At 45.0% G+C, this 7,500-nt stretch overlaps 1 protein-coding gene across 2 annotated transcripts in view; it reads right to left on the bottom strand.

The window, feature by feature from the left end:
- fbn1 (fibrillin 1) overlaps positions 1-7,500 on the bottom strand; it is a 251,586-nt gene that overhangs the window by 205,764 nt on the left and 38,322 nt on the right. The gene's annotated exons all lie outside the window — the stretch shown is intronic.

The following is a 7,500-nucleotide window of genomic DNA, read 5'->3' as shown; positions in this document are numbered from 1 at the left end:
TAAAATATAGTAAAAATTATGAAATATTTTTACAATTTAAAACAGCTGTTTTCTATGTGAATACATTAAAAATTGTATTTATTTCTGTAATCAAAGCTGAATTTATTTGATTAAAAATACAGTAAAAATCTGAAATATTATTACAATTTAAAACAGCTGTTTTCTATGTGAATATACAGTAAAATGTAATTTATTTCTGTGATCAAAGCTGAATTTATTTGATCAAAAATACAGTAAAAATATGAAATATTATTACAATTTAAAACAGCTGTTTTCTATGTGAATATACAGTAAAATGTAATTTATTTCTGTAACCAAAGCTGAATTTATTTGATCAGAAATACAGTAAAAATCTGAAATAGTATTACAATTTAAAACAGCTGTTTTCTATGTGAATATACAGTAAAATGTATTTTATTTCTGTAATCAAAGCTGAATTTATTTGATCCAAAATACAGTAAAAATCTGAAATATTATTACAGTTTAAAACAGCTGTTCTCTACGTGAATATATTAAAAATGTAATTTATTTCTGTGATCAAAGCTGAATTTATTTGATTAAAAATATAGTAAAAATTATGAAATATTTTTACAATTTAAAACAGCTGTTTTCTATGTGAATATATTAAAAATTGTATTTATTTCTGTAATCAAAGCTGAATTTATTTGATCAAAAATACAGTAAAAATCTGAAATATTATTACAATTTAAAGCAGCTGTTTTCTATGTGAACATACAGTAAAATGTAATTTATTTCTGTAATCAAAGCTGAATTTATTTGATGCAAAATACAGTAAAAATCTGAAATATTATTACAATTTAAAACAGCTGTTCTCTACGAGAATATATTAAAAATGTAATTTATTCCTGTGATCAAAGCTAATTTTATTTGATTAAAAATACAGTAAAAATATGAAATATTATTACAATTTAAAACAGCTGCTTTCTATGTGAATATACAGTAAAATGTAATTTATTTCTGTGATCAAAGCTGCATTTATTTGATTAAAAATACAGTAAAAATATGAAAAAATATTACAATTTAAAACAGCTGTTTTCTATGTGAATATATAAAAAAAATGTAATTTATTTCTGTGATCAAAGCTGAATTTATTTGATTAAAAATACAGTACAAATCTGAAATATTATTACAATGTAAAACGTCTCGGTTACGTATGTAACGGAGGGGAACGGAGAAGTACGTTAGTGACTTACGAATGGGGGTTTCGCTTAGAAACCAATCATCTTCGAGAATTTAACAACGCCCAATGGCAGTGCCAATGCCATGGGCATGCGGAATTTGCATGCGTAACTCCGCCCCACCGTGTGGGTATATAAGGAAGTACGCTGGCAACATCGCATTATGTTTCTGCTTCGCGTTCCAGCGGTACAGCGGATGTGGCAGAGGAACGTACGTCTCCGTTCCCTCCTCAGGGAACGAGGGTTACATACGTAACCGAGAAGTTCCCTTTTGTTCAGCCACTACGACGTACGTTAGTGACTAACGAATGGGGGTTCCAATATAACAGCGCCACTCAGCTGTCTTCCAGTGCCCTGCGTAAGTGTGAGATCCCGCCACTTAAAGGTCCCATGGCATGAAATTTTCATTTTATGAGGTATTTCAACATTAATATGAGTTCCCCTAGCCTGAATATTGTCCCCAAGTGGATAGAAATGTTGATCGGGGTAAAACCGAGTTCTGGCTGTCTCTCTCTGCCTTTGAGAAAATGACAGGCCCGACTAGCCAATCCTGAAGGCTCCTGGTTTGACGTCCAAGCAGGCACGGTTTCCTCCCTTTCCCCCGCCCAGAGAATCTGGCACGCCCATGCAAACACTCGAGAGATCATTAACGTTACTTGTGAACGAGTGAACACTGGCAGTTTCTCAGTGTTTGGATGTACAAATGAAAACAGAAGTCTTTCTTCAGTTCCTTCTGATCTGTGATCAGTGATTTCTGATGTGTAGCTAATTATTTATTATTTGTGGACACGCAGCGGCTTCTCTCTCTCCCGACAGAACGGTGTTTTCGTGTTTTCTATCTTGTGAGTCAGTGTTTTGTACGTCCTCGTCGCGTCTATCTGTTCTAAAATGTGCATACAGTCTTTTCTGTTTAACATCAGCAGTCACATCTTTAGAGATAAACTTCACACACGCCGAAGCTCGGCCTCCAACATCCCCGACCCCCAGTACTGCATCTGGCCCACAGCGGAGGCACCAAACGCGGCGTGAGATTAAGCAGAAGGAGGGTAAGCGTGAGGGTATCTGGGCTAGGCTAGCCAGCTTTCCCCACAATAAACTGGATTACATTCGATTACAGCTGTTGTGTCTTTGTTTGCGCTGTGTAAGTTACTCAATGCGCGTCAACGACGCTATTCATATGTTTGGAACATATCTAGAAATAATGCTATATTCAACACTTACTAACTCGTTCATCTCGCTGTAATGATACATTGCATGTGTTACAAAGTTGGTAGAATAATGATGAAGAGGACTCGGCGTGACTGGGACTCGTGTTTATTCAGAACACTCAGATACAAACACAATAAACTCGCGCTGACTGACAGCGCTCTCATAACTCAGTAGTTACTATAAATAACTTTGTTAGCAATCGCTTCGTCTCCGTGATGTCCGGTTCGCGAACGAATCATTCTTTTGAATCGGTTCTTTTTAGTGAACCGAACCAGTTCACCAAATCGGACTGAATCGTTCTGAACGGTTCGCGTCTCGAGTCAGCGCTGATCCATAATTTACTAAAGTTACTAACTTTCTGACATGAGTGACAGTCCCTCCGACTAGAAATAAACTAATAACCTGAAGTATATGCTAGTAACTACAACAGTTCACCCTGAACTGAGACATGCTGAGAGAACTGATGAGAAGTGAACTCAGGTCCATCCGTCTCTCTGGCAGCAGCTCGTGCCTCGTTAAACCACGCCCCCTCCGCTCATTTAAAATGCAAAGATGTCAGCCAATCACAACAGTGGGCGTTTTTACTGAAGTCTCACAGCAGACACGCCTCTTGAAGCAGGGCATTCAGCCACAGGGCAAACAGCAGTATAGAAAAAATGCCTTTTATTTCTAAATTATGACATTTTATGATGTAAAAATCATACTAATAATATAAGTACACCTCAGGAAACACTATAAAATAATAGAAAAATGCCATGCCATGGGACCTTTAAGGCCGTAGGACTCCCACTTAACACAGGAATACCAAGGTACACTGGGAAGCATATCCCAGTGAGGGAATGCCAAGATGCCTACCAGTAGGGAGGACTTAGAGAGTACACATATGACCCGCTGAGGGCTGTACACGTGTGGGGTCGCCGGAGGGGAACCATTCACACGGGCACCTGGCCGGACAAGAGGGTCTGGGCTTGAGAGGGCAGAATTACTGGTGTCAGTGTCAACAGTGCTGGAGGAGCTCAGGGCTTCCGGGAAGCTCACCTGAGGAGAGTATCGCACGTATCTAGTCCAAGGAGTGGAATGGCGGGCAAGCGAAGACACCTGAGTCTAGCCCATTATCGGCCACTAGTGGAGGCGAGTACATAGTCGGACACAGGCTCCACTCGGAGATTGTAGAATCTAGCGAATGTGTTGGGTGTCGCCCAGCCTGCAGCTCTGCAGATGTCTGTTAGCGAGGCGCCATGCGCTAGAGCCCAAGAGGAGGCCACACTCCGAGTGGAGTGAGCCCTGACCCCAAGGGGACATGGTCGACCCTGCTGCTGGTAAGCCAAAACAATGGTGTCCACTATCCAGTGAGACAACCTCTGCTTTGAGAGAGCTCTTCCCTTCCGCTCTCCACCATAACAGACAAAGAGCTGAGGTCCTGAAACACTGAGTCCTGTGTACGTAAGCGCGGAGAGCGCGTACTGGACAGAGCAATGCCAAGGCTGGGTCTGCCCCCTCCACGGGCAGCGCTTGCAGGTTCACCACCTGATCTCTAAATGGGGTGGTAGGAACCTTGGGCACATATCCGGGTCGGGGTCTCAGGATCACTTGAGAGTTAGCCGGCCCGAATTCTAGGCACGCTTCGTCAAACGAAAATGCCTGCAGGTCCCCGACCCTCTTAACGGAGGCCAATGCGGTCAGGAGCGCTGTCTTCATCGACAGGAACTAAATATCAACCGACCGCTCAAAGGGAGGCCTCTGCAGAGCACTTAAGACTACTGAGAGGTCCCAAGAGGGTACGAGAGGAGAGCAAGGAGGATTTAGTCTCCTCGCCCCCCTCAGGAACCTGATGATCAGGTCGTGCTGACTTACCTTCTTGTCCCCCAAGAGGTCGTGATGGGCAGATATTGCAGCCACATACACTTTAAGGGTGGAGGGAGACAGCCTTCGCTCCAGCCCCTCTTGGAGAAACGAGAGCACGGACCCGATCGGGCATTTCCAGGGGTCTTCTTGGCGGGAAGAGCACCAGGTGACGAAGAGGTTCCACTTCATCGCATAGACGTGTCGTGTAGACTCTGCCCTAGCGGAGGTGATGGTGGCGACCACCGTAGGTGGCAGGCCACTCAAACCTGCTGCGTCCCATCCAGGAGCCACACGTGGAGCTTCCAGAACGCTGGACGCGGGTGCCATAGAGTGCCCCGTCTCTGAGAGAGGAGGTCCGGTCTCAGAGGGATAGGCCAGGGAGGGGCTGTCGCAAGGAGTAGCAGTTCCGGGAACCAGGTCTGGCCGTGCCAATACGGGGCGACCAACATGACCTGCTCCTTGTCCTCCCTGATCTTGCACAGGACTCGTGCGAGAAGGCTCACTGGGGGGAACGCATATTTGCAAAGGCCCCGGGGCCAGCTGTGCGCCAGTGCATCCGTTTCGAGTGTGCCCTCGGTCAGGGAACAGGCTGCAATGGGAAGAGTCGTGGGAGGCAAACAGATCGACCTGTGCGTCGCCGAACTGTTCCCAAATCAGCTGGACCGTCTGGGGATGGAGTCTCCATTCTCCAGGAAGTGGCTGAGACCATGAGAGCTCGTCGGCTGGACGGTTCAGTTCTCCCGGGATGTGGACAGCACGAAGGGACCTCAGATGCTTCTGACTCCATAGAATGAGATGGCGGGCGAGTTGAGACATACGGCGGGAGCGTAGACCGCCCTGGTGGTTGATGTACGCTACAGTGGCCGTGTTGTCTGACCGGACTAGTACGTGTTGACCCTTCAGCAACGCTCGGAAGCGATGCAGGGCGAACCGTACTGCCAGCAACTCGAGGCAATTGACATGTGGGCGGCGCTGGGGTCCTGTCCAGGAGCCCGCGGCAGCATGTCCATTGCACATGGCACCCCAGCCCGTGGTGGAGGCATCCGTCGATACAAAAACATGCCTGGAAACTTGTTCTAAGGACACACCAGCCCGTAGAAAGCTGAGGTTCGACCACGGGGTGAGCGTCTGTAAGCAGGCCCGAGTCACTTGGACCTGGAGCGTGCCAGACCGCCATGCCCATCTCAGGACTCGATCGCGTAGCCAGTGCTGAAGCGGTCTCATATGAAGCAATCCGAGCGGCGTCACCGCAGCTGCAGATGCCATATGCCCCAGGAGCCTCTGAAACTGTTTCAGTGGAACCGCACTCTTGCTCTCGATTTGACGGAGGCAAGTCAGCAGAGACTGCGCACGCTCGCTCGTAAGCTGCGCGCACATGGCGACCTAGTCGATCTCCATACCGAGAAAAGAGATCTTCTCCCAGTTGACCCGAAGGCCCAGACGGGCTAAGTGATGGAGCACTAGATCTCGGTGTCCGCAAACCTGCTCTCGAGAGTGACTCATTATGAGCCAGTCATCGAGGTAGTTCAGGATGCGAACCCCGTGCTGCCGGAGAAGCGCAAGGGCTGCCTTGACAATCTTCGTAAAGACGCGAGGGGACAGAGATAGCCTGAATGGGAGGATCGCGTACTGATATGCCCGCACCTCGAAAGCAAACCGTAGGAACGGTCTGTGTCGAGGTAGGATGGAGACATGGAAGTAGGCGTCCTTCAGGTCGATCGCTGCAAACCAATCTACTGGACGAACGCATTCGAAAAGGCGTTTCGCTGTCAACATCTTGAACGGAAGCCTGTGAAGGTAATGGTTCAAGATGCGCAGGTCCAGGATCGGTCGTAACCCACCGGTCTTTTTGGGTACAAATGAAGTAGGGGCTGTAGAACCCGGACTTCATGTCGGCTGGAGGGACAGGCTCGATCGCACTCTTCGCCAGTAGGGTGGCAATCTCCGCTCGCATGACAGGGGCATGGGCCCCGACTAGGGCTGTCACGATATCAGATTTTTCACACCACGGTTATTGTGGCCAAAAAAATTAACGATAACGATATATCGCGATATCTATAGAAACCTTGGGGGAGAAAGTTATCAAATGAATTGGTAACACTTTACAATAAGGTTGAATTAGTTGACATTAGTTAATGCATTAGTTAACGAACCAACCATGAACAACAGCTGTTCAGCATTAGTTAATCTTCTTTGTTAATGTTAGTTAATGTAGAAATGTTCATGGTTTGTTCATGTTAGTTCACAGTGCATTTTAGCAAGATTTTAATAAATGTTGAAATTAACATTAACAAAGATTAATAAGTGCCGTTCATTATTAGTTCATGTTAACTAATGTAACTAATGTTAATTAAGGAACCTTATTGTATAGTGTTACCAATTAATTTTTACTTTGTTTATTTAGTTTTATTTTTTACCCAACAAACATAATTGGATAATGATAAACAGGGTAATACTCTGTTACTGATAAATTGTCTTTGAAGCTCCCTATGAAATAACGAGAGAAAATATGGTCAAGTTCAACAGTATGATGATGAATAAATATTAACAGAAATGTTATTGGCCATGACTAGATTGCAAATACAAATACAAGAATAGACATTATTCATTAATTGAAAGAAACTATGAGACCGCGACCGTCGACTGGCTCTGACTGGTGACTCTGACCGCCGCGTTCCTTCAGCGCAGCTGCATAAGTTATGGCCTTTTTACACCTGCTCACTTCATTCGTTTTCTCTGATCATATATCTATCATATTGTGAAGAGATCAGGAGTAAATGTCTTCCGAAATTCTTCCGAGGCGGATTTAAATCCGATCACTCAGATGATCCACCGCTCCCACCACGCGCTGCGCGCACTACAAGAAGATGCAAGAAAAGACGCAAACGGCCGCCAGTGAAACTGAAAGTAGCCCAAGGCTCAGAATCAGATGCTCAAAAACACAATAATCTCCATTAAAACGAATGAGACTATGCTCTTACCAGTGCTTAGGTCGCTCGTTCTCATATTACGGCCTTTGATCTTGAAATGAGACGATAAATAAAATACAACTCATATCTGTTGCTTTCGTTGTCGTGAACTGAATTTGCATAGCCTATAGAGTGGAAATTGAAGATTGGATTTATATTCATTTTGCGGAGAGATATAAGGTAAGACAATGCATGTTTTTATTTATATAGTTTAGATTGTGTAGCCCCGTTCGTTTGCAGGCGCCGTTGCGTGCGAGCCTGCCTCAGCTTGTCAAAAA

The sequence above is a fragment of the Gobio gobio genome, assembly GCF_949357685.1.
Source record: "Gobio gobio genome assembly, chromosome: 9".
Lineage (NCBI taxonomy): Eukaryota > Metazoa > Chordata > Actinopteri > Cypriniformes > Gobionidae > Gobio > Gobio gobio.
The sequence above is the reverse complement of the archived record's forward strand: the minus strand, read 5'-3'. Positions and strand labels throughout refer to the sequence as shown.